This window comes from Mobula hypostoma, chromosome 27 (genome assembly GCF_963921235.1).
Source record: "Mobula hypostoma chromosome 27, sMobHyp1.1, whole genome shotgun sequence".
Lineage (NCBI taxonomy): Eukaryota > Metazoa > Chordata > Chondrichthyes > Myliobatiformes > Myliobatidae > Mobula > Mobula hypostoma.
In genome coordinates this window covers 12,408,947-12,430,475 of record NC_086123.1, presented here as the reverse complement: position 1 = coordinate 12,430,475, position 21,529 = coordinate 12,408,947, and the positions used below count along the sequence as shown (strand labels likewise).

At 40.6% G+C, this 21,529-nt stretch overlaps 1 long non-coding RNA gene across 1 annotated transcript in view; it reads right to left on the bottom strand.

Moving 5' to 3' along the window:
• Positions 1-18,287, bottom strand: part of LOC134338637 (uncharacterized) — a 59,223-nt gene extending 40,936 nt beyond the window's left edge. Inside the window, exons 1-3 of the long non-coding RNA XR_010016272.1 lie at positions 18,252-18,287; positions 5,691-5,803; positions 2,616-2,645 (exon numbers count right to left, since the gene is read on the bottom strand). This is a non-coding gene — a long non-coding RNA (uncharacterized LOC134338637). The remainder of the gene's footprint in view (positions 1-2,615; positions 2,646-5,690; positions 5,804-18,251) is intronic.
• Between the last annotated feature and the right edge of the window lie 3,242 nt (positions 18,288-21,529).

Here is a 21,529-nt window from a genome sequence, read left to right as displayed (position 1 = left end):
ATAAATCAGCCATGATCAAATAATGAAACAGACCTAATGGCCCCAAGGACATAATTCTGCTTCTATGTCTTATGGTCTTAATGCTATCAATCAATACAAATTGTGCTTTTCTTTCCTCCCCACAACCAAAGCAGCCTTCTAACAGGTTTAAGTTCTTCTTACAATTGAACAAATCCTGCCTAGGGGAGTGCAAATCTATTCAGTATTCCCTCCTTAGTAAAAAAAAATGCACTCAATTCAGGAATTTCCTCATTATAGTAAAACTATACAAATGAGCACATCCTGTCTGAAAAGTTAATTAGAATAACCTCCAGAGGCAGACTGCTCAGATGTTAACTGAAGAATGAGGGTAGAATCTTGGCCAAAGTTAGACTGAAAATTATACGAGGTTTATGGCCTCTTTATTTAATAACTGCTAACAATATACACGTGGCGGCCACTTTATTAGATATTTCCTGTATGTGTATATTTGTGGTCTTCTGCTGATGTGGCCCATCCACTTCAAGATTCGACATGTTGTGTGTTCAGAGATGCTCTTCTGTACACCACTGTTGTAGCGCGTGGTTATTTGAGTTACTGTTGCCTTCCTGCCAGCTTGAACCAGTTGGGCCATTCTCCTCTGACCCCTCTCATTAACAAGGTATTTTCACCCACAGAACTGCCACTCACTGTATGTATTTTGTTTTTCACATCATTCTCTGTAAACTCTAATGACTTATAAATGAATACCCCAGGAGATCAGCAGTTTCCACAATACTCAAACCACCCCATCTGGCGCCAACAATCATTCCACAGTTAAAGTCACTTAGATTACATTCTTCTCCATTCTGCTGTTTGATCTAAACAATAACTGATCCTCTAGACCACATCTGCATGCTTTTATGCATTGAGTTGCTGCTACATAATTAGCTGATTGGATATTTGCATTAATGAGCAATGTGCTTAATAAAGTGGTCACTGAGTACATACTAAGGAAGAAATTATCCCTGTTTTTTTTGTTAAATATGGTAATAACACCCTACCACTATCCCACAATCAAAACTGTGGGCAAAGTTAAATCTAAACATTTATCTGCTGGAGCATTCATTTCTGACGTACCTGCTAGGACTTTGAACCATTTATCCTTTCAACTCTGTACTGAACTTTTTGTCACATAGCTTCACCTTCTAAGGCAGCTGGAATGCAGCCAGCATACCAATGAACAAACAGCTGTCTTCTGAACCGCGTATTTCCTATGGATTCACTTGACTGTTGATGTGTCCTAGAGATTCAGTCTCAGCTGTGTGCTCAGTTTCTAAAAGTTCAGTTTCAAGGCTGCAGGCAGCCATTGTTTTAAAAATCAAGCAGACATTTGCTCTTTTACGCTGTGTCATTCCCTTATCTGCTTCCAGAATGTATGAATCAAGCATAATATTTTTTGGCAGGTTGCAATGAATGTACTCAAAAACAATTTTTAAGTAAACATTTAATTTATGGAATTCCAAAATATTCTATAATCTCTGCATGTTCAGTACAAACTTTGGATTTTTCTGTCTCCTTCCTTAATTTGATAGGCTGTAATTGATATTTTGCATTCAAGTCAAGTTTATTGTCCTTTAATTTTTTAATGTATATAATCATATAATGTATATAAAAACGAACCAGGATGTAAAGCACAGTAGTACACATAATAGACATGACACACAATAACTTACGAAAGTAAGGATAAAATCTACAGATGAATCACATTGTCCTCGTACTGTGAGACTTCAAGGTACTCTGGCTGGTTCCACTAAACTTTATTAAAGCCACTTTGCTTTGATTATTTCAATAGCAATTCTTTTGTTTGCTGGGAGAGAATTCCGTAAATGAGAGACAGCTCAAGGTGTCAGTGTCTTGTTTACTATTTGTTAAGAATATTATTCCAACTAACAATAGAAGAGAAATAAATTACTAATTGTGTAGATACTACAAAACTACTCTACTCAGATGGAACCATCACTCACAGTACTGGAATATATTATGTTCTGAATTTACCTAAATGTAGTGTGTCCTTGGGATGATGTAGCTGACCTGACTTCTTCAACTTCTGTAGGCTATGTTGAGAAGATAGTAGAATATAGAACATGGAAAATCTACAGCACATTACAGGCCATTCGGCCCACAATGATGTGCTGACCATGTAACCTACTTTAGAAGCTGCCTAGAATTTCCCTATTTTTCTAAGCTCCAGGTACCATAGTGTTGAGGAAGGAAGTTGAAGCTGTTTACTCAGTGATGCTGAAAGAATGGAGGTACGTCTTCAACTCAGCATGGATGTGAAGTTGGAGATGATGGTGTTCCAATGTTGTCTGCATCTCCTGTCTTTCTCGGTGCGACTACTGCAAGTACCATTTAATTCTAGATATCTTTAATCATAGCACTGGTCAGAACAAAATTCCACACCATGAACCTGCGTGTGGTATATTACATCATGTCTTTATCTTTTGGTGAATACAGCAATATTTTCCCATTTGTTGACATGACCATTGCAAATATCATTGCTGTTTAATTGGGATGCAAGATTACACTCCCTATGGACATGTACTTGCCTAACAGACATACATTTCAGAAAAATAAAATTCACTTTTGCTTACCCTTGAGTAGCTTGGCAACTGTGTGGACACCTTTGAAGAAACAACAATATAGTTATCAAGTAAATATCCGACAATATTTGCTATAACCCGTCTCCCCTGGCGATCAAAAATCTGTCTGTCTTCAGCTAACTCAAACCATAACCCTTCAGTAGATTTAGCATTTGTGGGAAACAGATTAATGTTTCAGGTTCAAACCTTATATATTATAATCTTCCTACTACTTACAGATTTTTAGAAAATATAGGTTAGCTTTACATGTTAACCATTGATTTCTCGAGATATTGTGTAAGAAATAGTTGGAGTCGAATTTAAGCCCCTCAAGCCTGTTTCATCATGCAATATGATCATAATTGTGTCCCACCTCTATCCTTATATTCCCTTCCTCTCCACAGTTTTCTTCATCTCAGCCTCAAATTTATTTGACAATGTTGACATCCAGAGACCCCTGGGTCGAGGAGTTCAAAGGTTTACTACTAGATGGGGATTTTTTTATAAATGAGTTTGGGTTTTTTCATAGAAATAACACCTCAAGATCAACATTTCCTAAGGAGGTAACATCTAACAGTATAGATGGAAACTCACGTTTTCTGTACACTCCATAATCAGATAAACAACCAGCTTTGTGCCCTTTGAAGCAGGGGTTCATGCAAGTATTCTGCTTTAAGTGCTTATTAGCTCCAACAACTGGGGATGAATCCTAATGTAGGGTGTTGTCTGCATGGAGATTGTAACCCTGTGGTTACTTTCCACATCCCAAAGATAGGTAGGTTAATTGGTAAGTTATAGACAGGTGAGAGGAGATCCACAGTGGTATTGATAGGTATGTGAAGGAGTATGGGAATAGGACTAATGAGAGTGCTCTGAGAGCTGGCATAGACTTGATGGGCAGAGTGGCCTAATTCTATATCATTAAAATAATCTCATTATATTTCTGTAATTATAAATATTATTTTAACTGAAGTGTTCAGAGCTCTCAAAGAAATTTTAAAAATAAACACAATAATGGGCCAGCACTATCGTGGGTAGAAAATTGGACAGCTTTTGAAAAATGGATATGTTACTGTTAAATGTTTAATATTGCTCTATTTACTTTATAGCAATGCTGGTTAGCAGAGTTTTGGATTTTAAACCCTTGATAGTTTTGAAAATTATATTACTCAATACATTATATGCTGCAGGTTTTTGAATGTTTGAAAGCAGTGGGATGTCAGATCAAGCCTGGGTTTACTAATTTAGACTGCATGAGCAGTTGCTTTAACTCCTCACTGTGACCTTTGCTATTGGTGTGCCTGAAAAGATTTACAATCTTTGAATTTCTAATGCGGCTTCATGAAAGATGGCCGAGGCCTCAAGGTATCTAAGGCCACTGGTTTCCACGTTCATAGTCTATGCTTTGATTGCAGTCCTGCCCAGTTGGCAGAAGGTTATGTGTTTCCCTGAAAAAATACAAAAGCAACATGTGTTATGAAGTATGATTTTAATATTTTTTTAGGAAAGGGAAAGAAAAACAAGACTGTGAAACATGTGGTTGTATTTACAGACCTGAAGTGTTTCATTGACTTTAAACATAAGTGATCTTCAGCCAGGGTTATAGTAATATTTCTGTTTTATCTATAAGCAAATTGTTTGCTACAATAAATGTCAAAAAACTAGTTAGATATTCATCTTATCTGTGACTTTTAAATCAGAATGTATAATAGCAAGGCAAACATTCAAAAATTCAATTATCACATACAGGAAGTTTAGTGAATTGAATAATAAATAACCTGTGCTTCCACTGAGTTGGGTGAACTATTTGAAGTTTAGTGTATATGACAAGGTTAAATTTTCATTTCTTTAAGATGTCATTAATGCACTATTTCCTAAGAAGACTCCAAATTCTTTTGGAAGAGGCAAGGACTCCGAAATTCCTGTTCATTGATACATATAAAAAAAAATCAATGCTCTAAAGTTGACGATGGGTTTAATTAGTCTTGGATCAAAATTGTGTTCATTCCTAGACCCCTTAGAAGCCAAAGAAAATGTCAAAGAGAAGGTCAGCACTTGATTTTCTGCCAGGGATTTTCAGAATTAGACTCAGGTTTAATATCACGGGCATAAAATACGTCATGAAGTTTGTTGTTTTGCAGTAGTACGTAATTCATAAAATTATAAAAACTATAAATTGCTATATATATATATATTACGTAGGTAGTGCAAAAAGAGCAAAATAGAAACAAGTAGTGAGATAGGCTCATGGGTTCATTGTTCTTTCAGAAATCTGACTGAGGATGGGAAGATACTGCTCCTAAAACACAGAATATGTATCCTCAGGCTCCTGTACCTCCTCCTTTATGGTAGCAATGAGAAGAGAGCGTGTCCTGTGTGAGGGGGGTCCTTCAGTGGTTCAAGTTAATGTTAGAGAATGTATACAGTGTATTACCTGAAATTCTTATTCTTCGCAGACATCCACAAAACAGAAAATACCCCAAAGAATGAATGACAGAAACATCAGCCACCCTCCCACCCCACGCACAAGTAGCAGTAAAAACATTGACCTTCCTCCTTCCACTTCTCCCCCACTTGCACCAGGAAAAGCACTAACCCCCCCCCCGAACCCCACCATGCAAACAATAGCAAAGCCCCAAAGAGACTTTGATCTAGAGTCCATCAAAAACTACAGTCCATCCCAACACTTTGGTATCTCAGACAGGCTGTCTCTCACCAGCAAGGGAGAGAGAGATCACTCCTGCAACAACGAGAGCGGGAGACCAGCCACTCGCTGTTTTGATGCTGCAATCTTCCATGTTGCTTCTCTGAGTCCCCCGACTCGAGGACCAACAGGCTCTCGCTCACCATCAAAGAGAGAGATTGAAAGGATCACCCTAGTACAGGAAACCTCTTCCGATAGCAATGTACGCCATCTGCTATCTCGGTCTCTTACGTCGCTTCATTCGGCGACATCGGCAAGGAAGTGGTTCATCCATGGGACTGCACCCCAAGAGCGCACGTCTTCTGGGCTGCTCCCAGAGATATCAAAACACCCGGCCGCACGGCGAGTCCAAGAGCAAGAACCCACCGCTCATGATCTCCCACCTTTTTGAAGCGTAGCCTTTCGGAGCCCCACTATCATTGTTGGCAATGTCCAGGAAATTCAATTCTCTTCATGTTAATTGACAGAAGTTCATGAACACTCTCAAGGCTGAGTTCTGGGGGTAGTAGGGAAGACAGATAATTACCAGACTGATAATTCAGAAGATTAGCAATTTAGAAACCCAAGTTTGAATCCTACTACGCCAACTGCTGTTTGGAGTTTTAAAAGAATTAGCATTAGTCGAGATGGCCATAATGCTTTTGGATTGTAATCAAAATACTGATGCCTTCCAGAGGTTGGAAATCTATCTATTGATCTGTAATGGAGTACAAACCTGTTAGAGTTGCTACACATGCTCTATAAATCATAAACAACATATACAACATTTAATAGGTAGAGCTAAGTAATCCCACAACTATTGAATCAGATCCTACAAAATCTAGTCATGAATGACAATTAAACAGCTAATGGGAGAAGAAGGCTTCGGGAACATATATATCAACAAGAGTGTGATGGACAAGGATGAAACACTTGCAACCACATGGAGACAGAAGTATCAAATAGATGATCCAGTTTAGTTCCCTCATGACACCTCCACCATGACAGAAGCCAGTCTTCAGCTAATTCAATTCACAGATGCTGCCTGGTGTGCTAACTGTTTTAATATCTTCTGGTTTTTATCTCATACAACTGTAACTGCTTTTATTTAAGTTGAGGATATCAGATTCAAAATAAATTCTCCAACTGAATTTGCAATTTTGCCACACTAGAATCATGTTATAGCTTTCATTAAGAGAGGATTAATTAATCCTGTCTCTAAAATTGGATCTAAAATATTGGCTCCCTGTTTAGCTCTACAGTATTTCACTCTGAGGATTCTTTCCAAATAGAGGTATGACCTGCACAAAAAATGATAGGTTACATATGATCCTGAGGGGGACCAATATCTTTGCGGGCAGGTTTGTAGAACTGTTGGGGAAGGTTAAAAATAAGTTGGCAGGGAGCTGGGAACCAGGTTAAGGATGGGCAGTTGGTATATAATTAAATGCAATATGTAGTGAGACTGTGAGGAAGGACAGGCAGATGATAGGGAGAAATTGCAGTCAGTGGAATGAGTTGTAGTGTAATATAGGGACAAAATCAAAAAGGGTAATGAATGAAGGTGTTATATTTGAATGTATGCAGCATAAGGTAGCTGATCTTGTAGTGTAGTTAGAGATTGGCAGGTATGATGCTGAGAGAGTTAACTGAGTTGAGCCTGAAAGAACTTAACAGTTGGAAGTTTAACATCCAAGAACACACACCTTATTGAAAAATCAGGCAGGTAGGCAGAGGGGTTGGGCTGGCTCTGTTGGTAATCGTTGTCGTCGTGGCTATCCCTCGAGGTCGAGGATGATGGTCTTCATTCTGAAGAAGTGGCCTACAGAGTGGAGATGCCTGTGCGTGTATTTGTTTAACATGTACTTGATGTTGCACTCCAAGAAGCAGACGATACTTCACAAATCAACCAACTGATTCCAGTGGCATGGAAACCACGACGACTGGAGCTGATGGATTTGTTGCAGCCTTCATCTGCCTTCGCAGCCGTTGAGTTCGAAGTAATTTCATCTGCCTGTTCCACCGTTGAGGTCTTGGTTGGATTGTTCTTTGTCAGGGACCTCACCCTCGGCCTTACCGCCATGGGTGACCCTACCAGGAGCATAGCTCCAGACGGCATTGCTCTTGGGATCACAGGACGACACAAGCTTCTCCACCACGACAAGGTGACAATCCACGGAGAAGTGTTGGTAATAAACTGAAATCAGATCATTAGAAGGAGTGACATTGGATCAAACGATGTAGATTCCTTCTGGGTAGAGTTAAGGAACTGCAAGGTTAAAAAGGCCATGATGGGAGTTATATGAAGGCATCTGATCTGTAGCCAGAATGTGGGATATAAATTGCAATGGAAGACAGGAAAAGCATGTAAAAATGTAATATTATGATAATATTGGTAGATTGGGAAAATCAGGTTGATGCTGGATCCCAAGAGAGGGAACTTATAGAATGCCTATGAGGTGACTTTTTAGAGCAGCTTGTGGAAATTAGGGGAAAGGCAATTCGGGATTGGGTATTGTGCAATGAGCCAGGCTTGATTATTGAGCTGAAGGTAAAGGAACACTTAGGAGGCAGTGATCATAATATGATCGAATTCATGTTGCAGTTTGAGAGGGAGAAGCTAAAGTCAAATGTATCAGCATTACGGTGGAGAAAGGGGAATTACAGGGGCATCATAAAGGAGCTGGCCAAAGTTGATAGGAAGGGTAGACTAACAGGGATGATGGCACAACAGTAATGGCTGGTGCTTCTGGGGACAATTCAGAAGGTAAAGGATAGATATATACCAGAGATGAAGAAGTATTCTAAGGGCAACCATGGCTGATAAGGGAACTCAAAGACAACATAAAATTAAAATAAAGGGCATATTATAGCAAAATTTAGTGGGAAGTTAGGGGTTTGGTAAGTTTATAAAAACCAACAGAAGGCAACTAAAGAAGCCATATGTGGAGAGAAGACGAGATATGAAGATAATCTAGCCAATAATATCAAAGGGAATACCAGAAGATTTCTTTTTTGGATATGTGAAGAGTAAAAGGGAGATGATAATGGATATTTGACTGCTGGAAAATGACACTGGGGTGGTGGTAATGGAGACAAGGCAGTGGCAGATGAGCTTAATAAATATTTTGCATCTGTGTTCACTGTGGAACACAGAGCAGTATGACAGCTATGCGAGAGTGTCAGGGGACAGAAGTGAGGTGTAGTTGCTATTACTAAGGAGAAGGTACTTTGAAAGCTATGAAGGTAGATAAGTCATCTGGACCAAATAGACTGCAATCAAGGGTTCTGACAGAAGTAGCTGAAGTGATTGTGGAGGCATTTGTAATGGCCTTTCAAAATAACTAGAATCTGGAATGGTTTGAGGGGACTGGAAAACTGCAAATGTCATTCCACTCTTTAAGAAGGGAGGGAGGCAGAAGAAAGGAAGTTATAGGTCAGTTAGCCTGAATTTAGTGGTTGGGAAGATGTTGAAGTCTATTATTAAGGATGAGGTTTTGAGGCACTTGATAAAGTATGCCAAGATCAGCATGGTGCCTTAAGGAGAAATCTTGTTTGATGAATCTTTTGGAATTCTTTGAGGAAATAACAGGCAGGATAGACAAAGGAGAGTCAGTGGATGTTGTTTAATTGAATTTTCAGAAGGTCGTTGACAAGGTGTCACTCATGAGGCTGCTTAACAAGATAAGAGTCCCTGGTATTATAGGAAAGATACTAGCATGGATAAAAGATTGGCTGATGGGTAGGAAGCAAAGGATGGTAATAAATGGGGCCTTTTCTGGTTGGCTGTTAGTGTTGTTCGGCAGGGTTCAGTATAGGGAATGTTACATGTCAATGATTTGGATGACGGAAAGTGTAGTGTGTTCTGCTGCCATTGCTCGCAGTGTGTTCTTTAGACTCTGGACAAACCTTTCTGCCAAGCCATTTGTAATGGGTGGTACAGTGCAGATGTAACATGTCTTAGTCCATTCATCTGTGGGAATGACGTCCGCAACTAACTGTGGACTATTTTCACTGACAAACAGTTCTGGAACATCAGTCATTGAGAAGAGGCTTCTCAACGCATCAATGGTGTGCGCGGCTGTAATGGAGGCTATTAGGAACACTCCTGGCCACTTTGTAGCTGCATCCAATGCTACCAAAACATTTGTGCCCATGAATGGTCCAACAAAGTCCATATGAATCCTCTGCCAGGGCAATTCAGGCCATTCTTGGCACCTTCTGGATGTGCTGGCACCACAAACAGTGTATTGCAAGCAGCTCAATCTGCTGACCTACCCCAGCTTCGAGCCAGCACTTTCATTTTGACCACATCTGGATAGTCGGCAGGTAGCTCCTCCTACACTTTAGCTCTTAGCTTAGATGGTAGAAGAATTCTCAGTCCTCAGATAAGGCAACATTCGTCAAGGGCATGCCCATCATGGCACTGGTAAAAAAAAATAGGAAACTTGAATTCCTTCTGCATATAATAGCCATTTTGGGTGGTCATGTATATCTGAGACAGTGTGGGGGTCTTTTTTGATTTCCCTGTGGATCATCTCTGGCGTAATAGGGAGAATACGTCAAGAGGAGGGTCCTATTTGTATATTTTTCAGGTATTTGCTTTTCCAAGGGTAAACAGGACAATCCATCAGCATTTCCATGATTAGCTGTCCTCTTTTATTTGAACTTGTACTTGTGTCCTCTGAGAAACAGATCTCATCTCTGTATTCATGCTACTACTGTCGGTGGAATACCCTTCAGTAGACTGAAGATGGACACCAGTGGTTGATGATTGGTAATTTTACACCCCAAACCAGACTTAAGGCCCCGCTGTTGATCTATGGATAACTTTTCTCTGCAGCGGTAAGGGAGCGTGATGCAACAGCTATGGGGCTTTCACTTCCAGCAATCATAACATTTGACGTGACTGCAGCTACACCATAAGGCGAAACATCACAAGCAAGCTTCACTGGATGATGTGGATCATAATGTGAGTACAGTGTCTACCATCACCATTTCCTTTTCCTTTCGGAAAGCCACCTCACACTGCTTTGTCCATTGCCATTTCTTCCTAATCAGTAACAATGAGTTTGAGGGGTGGAACACAGTCACCAAGTTTGGCAGGAACCTGTTATAATAATTTACAAAGCTTGAGAAAAGACCACAGCTATGACACATCCTTTGACCTTGGGGCGCCCACCACTGCTTGAATTTTCTCAGCACACTTGTGTAATCATTGTTTGTCAATGATCTGACCAGAGTAAATGATGCTTGGTTTAAAGAATTCACATTTGTTGCATTATACTCTGAGACCATAATCTTCCAATCTTTCAAACACTTGAGATTTTAGAGATGTTCCTTGTCGTCCTTACTAGTAACAATGGTGTCATTCAGGTCACACTAAGTGCCTGGACAGTCTTCCATCACCTGGTACATGGCTTTCTGACAATATGCAGGTACAGATACTCTGCCAAAGATAAACCTATTATAGCAATTAATCCCTTTGTGAGTGTTCGTGGTGAGAAACACTTTGGACTGCTCTTCCATCTCCATCTGTAGGTATGCCTCAGCTAAGCCCACTTTACTGAAGTGTTTTCCTCTAGAAAGGTTTATAAAGATATCCTCTATCCTGGGCAGAAGGTATTGGTCTACGTAAAGAACTGGGTTGACAGTGACCTTAAAGTCGCCAGAGATTCTGACAGACCATTCTTCTTGGTTACTGGGACCAATGGTGCTGCACATGGGCTCCACACAGCCTTAGAAAGAATTCCTTCAGCTTCCATGCAATCTAGCTACCTGGCTATTTTATCAATGATGGTAAAAGGAACTGGATTGGCTTTGTAAAATTTGGCAAGGCATTTTCATTTAACACTATTTTACCCTTGATATGTTTAAGCTTTCCAATTCCATCCCTAAATGCTGCAGTGGCATCATCCAGTATTTCTTAATTTGCTTTCATTTGACTGTATTGCAGGGCATGTGTCACTCAAATGATGGATTGATCTCCAGTCAAGGTCAGGCAGCATCTATAGAAAAGAGTAAACAGTTGACATTTTGGGCCGAGACCCTTCATCAGGAATCTTTATCAGGATTCATGAGACCTGATGAGGGATCTCAGCCCTAAATGTTGACTGTTTACTCTTTTCCATAGATGCTGCCTGACCAGCATTTTGTGTGTGTTCTCCTTGGATTTCCAGAATCCTAGGGTTAACAAAGACTGATTCATGTGTCCTATCTACATCTTATGGTCTTATATATGCTGTCCTCAAGGAGTATTTTCTGTTTGATATGTTATTTGGGTCATTTGTACTTGCACTATGCGGGGTTGGTATATCACTATGAGCTACAGTATTTTCCCATGCGACCTTTCTGTTGACTTTGAAATAAGCAAGTTCCCAGTAGCCAGATCCACATAATGGCACAGAAATCAAAGCCACTGCAAGCTATTTTTATACAAGGATAGTAAATCTCTGCACAGATTGTTCACAACTCGTTATCTCTTTCCTGAGTTTTCTGATTCCTGAAGCCGAGAACGTAAAGCAGTCAACACTTTCATCTTGGGGAATGTCACTCCATATCAAATCTTCAATAAAATTCCACAAGTGATGTTGCACGTTCTAAGACTGTCAACCTTTATGTATGAAATGTTCATTATTTTAACAAAAGAATAAGGCTTATTAAGTTTAGACAGTTCATGTTTTTCCCCAAAACTGTAACAGAAGAAGTTCATACAGATGAATTCATTGGAAGCCAAGTAAGGAAGAATTTCTTCCCTCATGGAGTTGAGAAGCTCGGGAATTCTCTGTTTCTTACAGCCATTGATGCAAGATTGAGAAGTATATTCGAGGTTTGGAGAGACGGGCTTTTGGAGCCTAGGTCAAACCAAGGGCTGTCAAGAGCCAGCAGGAAGGTAGAGTTGAGGCCAAGGTCAAATTGGCCATGATTCTACTGAATGGTGGAGCAGACCTGAGGAGCCATATGATTGACTCCTGTTCTTGATTCTTATGTCAATGCACAGCATGTTTTCAATACAGTGGACTAAATTCACAGTTTAATTGGCCATTCCACCGGTATCTTAAAATGGACTTAAAACAAAGTACAATGGTAATGTAAAAAGTTTTAAATTTTAGAAACACTGATTAATGAACGATACTGTGTAAAATTCTCTTAAATGAAGATTGCAAGACCTTGCAGCGGATAATGAGTTCAGCTGAGAAGATTATCGGGGTCTCACTTCCCGCCATTACAGACATTTACACCACACGCTGCATCTGCAAAGCAAACAGCATTATGAAGGACCCCACACACCCCTCATACAGACTCTTCTCCCTCTTGCCGTCTCGCAAAAGGCACCAAAGCATTCGGACTCTCACGATCAGACTATGTAACAGTTTCTTCCCCTAAGCCATCCAGACTCCTCAATACCCAGAGCCTGGATTGACACCAACCTACCGCCCTCTACTGTGCCTATTGTCTTGTTTATCATTTATCATAGTGCCTGCACTATTTTGTGCACTTTATACATTCCTGGGTAGATCTGTAGTCTAGTGTAGTTTTTGTATTGTTCATGTAGCACCATGGTCCTGAAAAACTTTGTCTCGTTTTTACTGTGTACTGTACCAGCAGTTATGGTTGAAGTGACAATAGAAAGTGACTTGACTTGAATACAGAATGCCTATGTTCTCTTCTGAAAGTAATGATCTGCTCACAAAATTACTTTCTAAAAAATTTGCTTTCTTTCAAAGCCATTTATTCTTGAAAAATTATCATTTATCGAGGAAAACACACCTTTTCCCAAAGAAAGGAATTTAAGTCTCCCATAAACCAATTAACCTTTTCCGCTCCTAGCAGAATTAGATGATTATTTAAGTTAAGCCACCCCTTAGCATAGTTTTACTCACTGATCATAGTGGCAAGATATTGAACTTAAAGAGTATACCTGTAAGCAATTTCTTCTGCCTCAAAGGAAAGGGTTTAAATTGCTTAGAAAGCAGAAGGGCAAAAGGAACCCTGCGGTCAGTGCACTTTGTTTCAAAGGTATTTTGATTTGGTGCTGGAATGGTCAATTAATCTTTATAGGTAGTCCCTTGAGGAAGGGCATTGTCTTTTAAGGGTTGTTTGTAGTATAACAGATTGATAGGTGAGTACTGAATGTTGATTCAGAGAAATGCTCTTTGAATGGAAAGGGAATTTTGAGAGTGTGTACCAAGCCGGCACCATATTTTGACTTACATGCGCCCAGTGCCAGGAACCAAAGGGATATTAAAATAACATGTTTAATAGAAGTCTGCAGATTGCAGAATTATCCTTCTAATCCCACAAAGGAGGACAAAGCCAAAGTGATAGTGTTACTGTGGAAAACTATCAGATGAGAATCTTGAATAACCAAGTTATTACACTTTACAAATTACAAGGGAAAAGTGGATTGCCACATTGCCATCAGCTCCTATGCCAGAAGCAAAGAAACGAGGGCTATCTGGCAGGATGACATCAAAGGACCACAGGATATGGAAGGTCAGTCAATAAGGAGAATGATACAGAGCTGATTCGTCAGGAAATGGTTGTAAAGCTGATTGAACAGCCACATTAGTCAAGACATGTTTGTAACTAATTTGGGTAACTGTAATAGCCCTATGGACTCACTTTCAACAGCTCTTCACCCTATGTTCCCCTTATTTATTGCTTATTCATTTAGTATTATTATTATTTCTCTTTTTCTTCGTATTTGCACAGTTTGTTGTCTTTTGCACATTGGTTGCTGGTCCATCCAGTTGGGTGCAGTCTTTCATTGATTCCATGGTGTCAGAGAGTGCAAAGAAGCTCGTGATGATAGAGCTAACGGCATGGGCCAAACAGCAGAGAGAGCATCCGGTTGGCTTTGGCTGCGAAGGGACGACTGTTGGGGGCAGAAGACTGTTCACCTTCTGCTGTTCCACCATCCCGAGGATGTTCTGGGTTAGGGAATGAAACGTCTGGACCCGGCTGATGACTCGACGGTCCAGCAGCAGAAACATCACTGCTGTTTAAGGTAATTGCGTTTCTTGGACTTTCTGAGTATGCCTGCAAGAAGACGAATGTCAGGGTTGTATATGGTGACATGCAGTATATGTACTTTTATAATAAATTTAATTTGAATAGTTTAAGAGATCTGTAGCAGCGATGATGGTATTGGTATTATTTACAGGAAGTGTAACACACAGTCTAAATTAAGTCATTTGATTTTTCTATGTTGCAATTGTGAAGCCCAAACTTTTATAAAGGGAGGAAGGGCCGGAAGGAAACAACAGGAATTCTGCAGATGCTGGAAATTCAAGCAACATACATCAAAGTTGCTGGTGAACGCAGCAGGCCAAGCAGCATCTATAGGAAGAGGCGCAGTCGACGTTTCAGGCCGAGACCCTTCGTCAGGGCCGGAAGGAATGCGTTCAGTATGACTTTGCATTTCAAGGCAAATACTTGTGATTACTGTGTACATACATCTATTGATGCTTCTGGACACATCTTCAGTGATGTTCCTGGAATCATCGGGTGTTTCGGCTCTTTCAACATCATACAACCTCCTCCAGGTGACCCAGCCGGGGCTGATCAGACCCCAGCTTGTGTCCAGATGGCTAGCTACTTATGACTCCATGGCTCCCCTCTTTTGAGCCACAGCCATCTTGAGGCCCTCTCTGCCGCATTGGTGGTACTGCAGATGGCTCTCCTCTTCCTCTCTCCCTCGATGCCCAAAATGCTGAAGGCTCTAACTAAAGAGTGGGCTACGAATCCCCTACAACCAACCTCCACTGGGAGACACCTCGCTCTCCATCCAGCCTGCTGACAGTTGCTGACCAGTCCTGCGTACTTGGAGAGCTTCCTTTCAAAAGCCTCCTCCAAGCTATCTTCCCATGGGACTGTCAGCTCCAGCAGCACTACTTGCTTAGTAGACTCAGACATTAGGACGATGCCTGGTCGCAGGGTGGTGGCTGCGATATGGTTGCGGAACTTCAGCTGCCCTTCAAGGTCCACCAACAGCTGCCAGTCCCTTGCAGAGGTCAGAATGCCTGCAGATGTCCTTTTGGCAGGTATTGGCTGCTCCCCAGCTCTGACAAAGGCAATGGTCTGCTTGGAGGGTCAGGACCACTTCGCCCACTCAACTCCTGCGCTGACGGCTTCAGCGATGGTCTTCAGGACCTGATCATGCCTCCACCTGTACCGTCCCTCACCAAGTGCCCTTGCACAGCCGCTGAAATTAAATGAATTGATTTCTGAGCAGATAATAAATATATGCTGGAGAAATCAATATAGAACAGCAAAATGCATAGGAGTATTTTTTTAGGTGGAGAGTTCTGTCCCTAAAAGACTTTGAAGGATTGGAGGGCTCTGTGAGATAGGAGAAACAGGCAATGGGAGAATATCATGTTCACAAGGAGTGAAATTTAGAGTAAAATACAGGAGAAAGAAGCAAGAGATCTAGGAGCCTGTCCTCATTGGGGAACAGAGACAGACATGGTCAGTAGCCTTAAATTCCTTGGTGTCAACCTATCAGAGGATCTGTCCTGGGATCAGCACGTAAGTGTTCATCACAAAGGAGGCATGACTGCACCTCTACTTTCTTCAAAGTTTTAACACCAAAAGTTCTGACAAACTTCTATAGTTGCACAGTGGAGAGTGTCCTCACTGATTGCATCCTGGCCTGCTCTGGAAACACTGATGCCAGGAACAGAATAAGCTACAGGAAGTAGTGGATGTAGCCCAGTATATCACAGGCAATATGCTCCCCACATTAAGTACATTTACATGGCAGGCTGCCACAGTAAAGCAACATCCATCATCAAAGACCCCCACCATATAGGCCATGCCCTCTTCTCACTACTACCATCAGGCAGCAGGTACAGAAGGCTTGGGTCCGTACCACCAGGTCAAGAACAGATATTACCCTACAGCCATCAGGCTGCAGAATTGGTGTGGATATCTTCATTCATCGCTACTCTTAACTGATTCTACGATCGACAGACTCACTTCAAGGTACTTAATATTATTTTTATTTGCAATTTGCCTTCTTTGCATATTTATCAATCTATGCCTGTTTATGTACAGTTTTTCATAAAAATCTATTGTTTTTCATTTTTTCCTGTAAATGCCTGAAAGAAAATGAATCTCAAGGTAGCACATGGTAACATATATGTACTTTGATAACAAACTTACTTTGAACTTTGAACTTGCCCTTTGTGGAATAAATTGATAACATCAGAAGGTAGTTATGCATCACGGTAACAATGAGACAAGATGGTAGCAAGGTCTATTTACTAAGGTGAGCACAGCGTAGGCACCCAGTTATGGACAGATCTTACGGCTGATTAGGCTCTAACCAATGGGCAATGGGCATAAAGAGCAGGAAGTAGAAAAGTGGGATTACAGCTGGAGAACATACATTTGCCAGGATTGCCTACCCGAAGAATATTTGTTGATAGAAACTAAGATGTAACAGTAGAATTGTTTAAGAGGTTTGAAATAATGTTGAGAATATTTGTGACTGTTATAACACCCAATTTGTATAAAGTTATTTGGTTAAGGGAAACTCGTCATCTGCCTTTTTGTAAATTGCTGAGTCAAGTCAAACATTTATAAAAGAGTGAGAAAAGATAAAAAGCCTTAGTTCCCACAGAACAAGTTTGACTGTTGCTGGTTTTATGAAATGGATACATCATGTCACCAGAAGAGTAATTTCTACCTTATGTCTTCTACCATTCATTCAGGATGTTATTGTTAACATAACTCATTGCCTTGTACAAATGTATAATATACGCTCCACCTATAGTGGAACAATTAACATTCAGGCTAAAACTTTCAGCTTTTCTCTCAAGTCAAAGATTCTGGTACAGTGTTCTTAAAGGAGCTGGGTCTCAGCTGATCTGGGCAGCAACCTCAAAAAGCTTAGGAATCGTGATTGAGCAAAGAAGCGTCGATCTTTAGCAATTGGATAACTTTAGAATGATATATGAAGGAACCTTTAAATCTTTCCTTCAGTCAGGAATGAAGAGGGAAAGAGGCAATCCAGGATACAACATTGTTTTCATTAATAGTAAAAGAAAAAGTACAGGCAATCTCTGAATTCCGTGGGGAGTTGGGGGGTGGGGGCAGGTTGTGTGGGTGTTTAATCTGTGAAACGGTCAGTATCGTGATTTTCCTGGCACAATCCATGCCTATATCAAGGCCATGAATTGAAAAAAAGAGATTGCGTTCATTTATATACTTTTTCTTTGTGTATTGGTGAATTTGTATCCTGAACATGGGGGGGGGGGGGCGTTGTTGGTGGTTGTCTGTGTATTTAAATAGGCTTCATACAAAACGCATACAGTATCTGGTGCAGTCGAACAGCTTTTTATTTATTGTGTCTTATTTGAGTCATTTGTTTTGGAAATGCCTTACCTCTAACAACATTGTGTACAGTGAGTTCAAATAGCACAACTGACTTTGATCTAATCACTCTTTACTTTCCCTCATTAAACCAGGCCAGAGGGCATGAGACTGCCCGATCTACCATGCTCTCAATTTAAGCAAGTTAGCTGGTCATTCTGTTTCCTGTTTGTGAGATTTAATTGGGACATATCCTGTAATGGTCTATAAGTTATTCTAATTTAAGGTTGTTAGTACTGTACATGATGAGATTTGCACTCCTTAATTCAATGCAAAGTGTCAGGGTAACCCTCTAATTTATTTCCAGTCAATACAAAGCAGTTCTATTCCCAAATAATCAGAAAACAAGTGTGAGCAGGTGTAAGCAAGTGATCATTTAAGCTGTAGCTGGCTCTTTCTCCCTTTGTTTCTCCCTCCTGCAGGCTTTTGAGAGGTAGGAAACCCTTTTCCTAACGTATTCTATCTCCAACCATTGATCTTTTCATATAATATTCTTCATTCAAATGAAATTACACCTATCCTACCTATCCTCTATTGTCCCTGGTTTTATTGTAACAAGTCAATCACACTTATTTCAAACTTACCCAATTTTCTCCACGTTGCATTTTGGAACGAAGGCCCCACATCAGTGAAGCTCTGCATTTGATTAGTTGCAAAGCAAAAACTGGAACATTTTGTTCAGCCAATCAAGAACAGCCTTTTTGTAATCTGATCTTGTTGTAGGACAAATGTAATGGATCAAACTTCCAACATTTTTAAACAAAGCAGAATTGTTTGAGAAGTAACAGCATTAGTAGTCCAGGGAAGTAAAAATAAATGTATTATAATTTGTCAAATTTATTGCCTATGTAATGTACTCAATGAGTACCATTTACTATAATCTTCAATTAGCATTAAGAAAAGTCTTTGTAGCTATGGTGTGGGTGCAATTGTCTATAATCTATCATTTTTAAAATTTAACAATAATTTGGAAAAATGAATTTTCAGCTCATTTCTGGTTTGTATTGCTGACACTAAGGCCCAGTCTATTTTCTGTGTTTTTCACCAAGCATAATGCTTGACCTGCTGAGTATTCCCAGCATTCTCTATTTTTATATCAGAATAAAATAACTAGATTAAATATTATAATTAATCATCTACAGTGGTCACCCTCAATCAGAAGTCAAATAGCACTGGTGTGTAATCAGTTTGAGATAATTAGTTACACCCCTGAAGGTCTCATCAAGCTTGATTACCTGACATTACACACGTCCATGGAAAACATAATTGCTCTGTCTGTAAATCACTTCTAGTTCAGTGTTACTCACATAGAAAGGCAAACATTGCCAACTGAAAACAAGGAATTGACAGGAGGCTTTAGGCAATACTCGTACAAATTAATTACAGAAACTTCAATAAGGACAAAGAATGAAATTCACGATTGGTAAGTTTATAATGTAAGCAACAATCACTCATTGAGTTTCCCATTAATCCAAACTTGCTTTGCAATCCAATTTCCCATGTAAATTTTCCATTCCAATGTTTAGTGTCCACTTCCACCAGTCCATCCAGTGTTCCTCTCCCTTTCTTAACCTTTACCATTCCTCCCCAATCCCTCTTTACCCAAATTCATCAACCTCCTCCATTTGCTTCGATCTGCCCATCAACCACATACAATCAGAGTCAGGTTTAATATCATCGGTGTATATCGTGAAATTTGTTGTCTCTGCGGCAGCAGCAGAGTACAATACATAATAATAGAGAAAAAAACCGAGTACCGTATATAGTTAAATTAAATAAGTAGTACAAAAATAGAAATAAAAAAAGTAGTGAGGTAGTGTTCATGGGTTCAGTGTCCATTCAGAAATCAGATGGCAGGGGAGAAGTAGCTGTTCCTGAATTGTTGAGTGTGTGCCTTCAGGCTCCTGTACCTCCTACCTGATGATAACAATGAGAACAAAACATGACCTGGGTGATGGGGGTCCTGAATGATGGATGACACCTTTTCGAGGGAACGCTCCTTGAAGATGTCCTGGAGACTACGGAGGCTGGTGCCTATGATGCAGTTAACTAAGTTCACAACTTCCTATAGCTTCTTTCGGTCCTGTGCAGGATAGGTCCTCAGTGATATTGACACCCAGTAACTTACCTTTTACCTTTCCTATCCTGTGTGCTGCCTGATTCCAGTTTCTCTCCCTTATATTGTTCCACCTATCTCCCAATAACAACTGTCTCCATCCTTGCCTGTCCATTTTTCCATCTGGTGCCATCTGCCTTTTTTACTGTTCTTATGACTCTACCCATGACCTACTATCCTCAATGTGCACAATCACTGCCCATCCACCAAAGATTCTATCTGTCTACCATCCACCAGCCTTTGTCTTAACGTTCCATCTTCCTGGCTATCTTTGATCTGTATTCGCACTCTTGAATCGGTGTCTGGGCTTGAAAATTCATCATCCCTTTGCCTCCACACGTGCTGCTCAACTTGCCGAGTTCTTCCAGCAGTTTATCTTTTGCCAGAGATTCCAGCGTCTGCAGCTGCTTGCTTCCCAAATCAATTTTGCTGTTAAGTGAAAAGCAGGAAGAGGGCAGTTTTTTAAAATAAATTCTACAATACAGGTCAGAAACAGGCCTGAAATTGGGAAGTGCTTTATTATTAATATTAATGAAAAGCAATTTATCTGCTGATAATCCCATTGCTGTTTATGCGCGCTCTCAGGAATGGTGAATTTTACTTATGTGTCTCAATTAGTGCAGATCTGCTTGAGTGCAAGTCCAGGATGGCACTAGGGAAATCACAGCGATGTTTTGCGGGCTGCTTTCAAAACTTCTAAATATACCTCTACTCTCGTCACAGTCTGCAGCCTGTAATTTCCCTTTAAGCCATATACTTTTACATCATCTTAATGAACTAGTGATTTCATGATCTTCTGAAGGACACGGCATCTTATTTCTCAAGCATGCAGACACTGCACCTTTTAGCAGATGAAGGTACATCGCCATAGCTGGAAGAGTGGGAGGAAGAGAGGACTCCAAGTCAGGTTGAAATGCGGAAGAATGAAACTTCCTCTGCCCAGCATCTTGCTACCAAATGTACAGTTGCTGGAGAACAAGACCGAGGAGCTGAGGGCAAGATTGCTAGATCAGTGGGAAATGAGGAATTGCTGCGTTCTGTGCTTCACAGAGACATGGCTTGCTCCAGACACACCAGGTATATTAGTAAGACCCAAAGGCTTCTTAATACTCCAGATGGACCAGACTGCTGATTCGCAGAAGGCAAAAAGTGGGGGTCTGTGTTTCATGATAAACTCTTAGTGGTGCTCTGACACAGCAGTCTTGTCACGTTCTTCTTCCCCCAACCTGGAACATCTAATAATTAAGTGCTGACCATTCTACTTACCAAGAGATTTCTCCTCCATGATCCTGACTGCAGTTTCCATACTACCAAAGGCTAATGTTAAGCAGACACTCAAGGTGCTGAGTGATGCCATCAGCAAACTCAAAACAGCCTACCCTGATGGCCTTCAAGTGATTGTCGGAGGCCTCACTTGGGCTTGTTTGAAGAAAACTCTGCCCAATTGTCATCAACGTATCACCTGCAGCACTACGGGTCCCAACGCACTCGACAACTGTTACACTATGATTAGGAATGCTTACTGCTCTACATCTGGACCATATTTTGGGAAATCTGATCACTTTGCTGTCCCTCTACCAGCACACAGGCAGAGACGACAGAGCAAGGTTTCAGAAATAAAGACAATGAAGAGGTGGTCACGGGAGGCAGAGAAGAGGCTACACAATTGCTTTGAGTTGGTGTACTGGGCCCCGTTCAAGGACTCATCATAGAACCTGAACAAATACACCATTCTGTCACAGACTT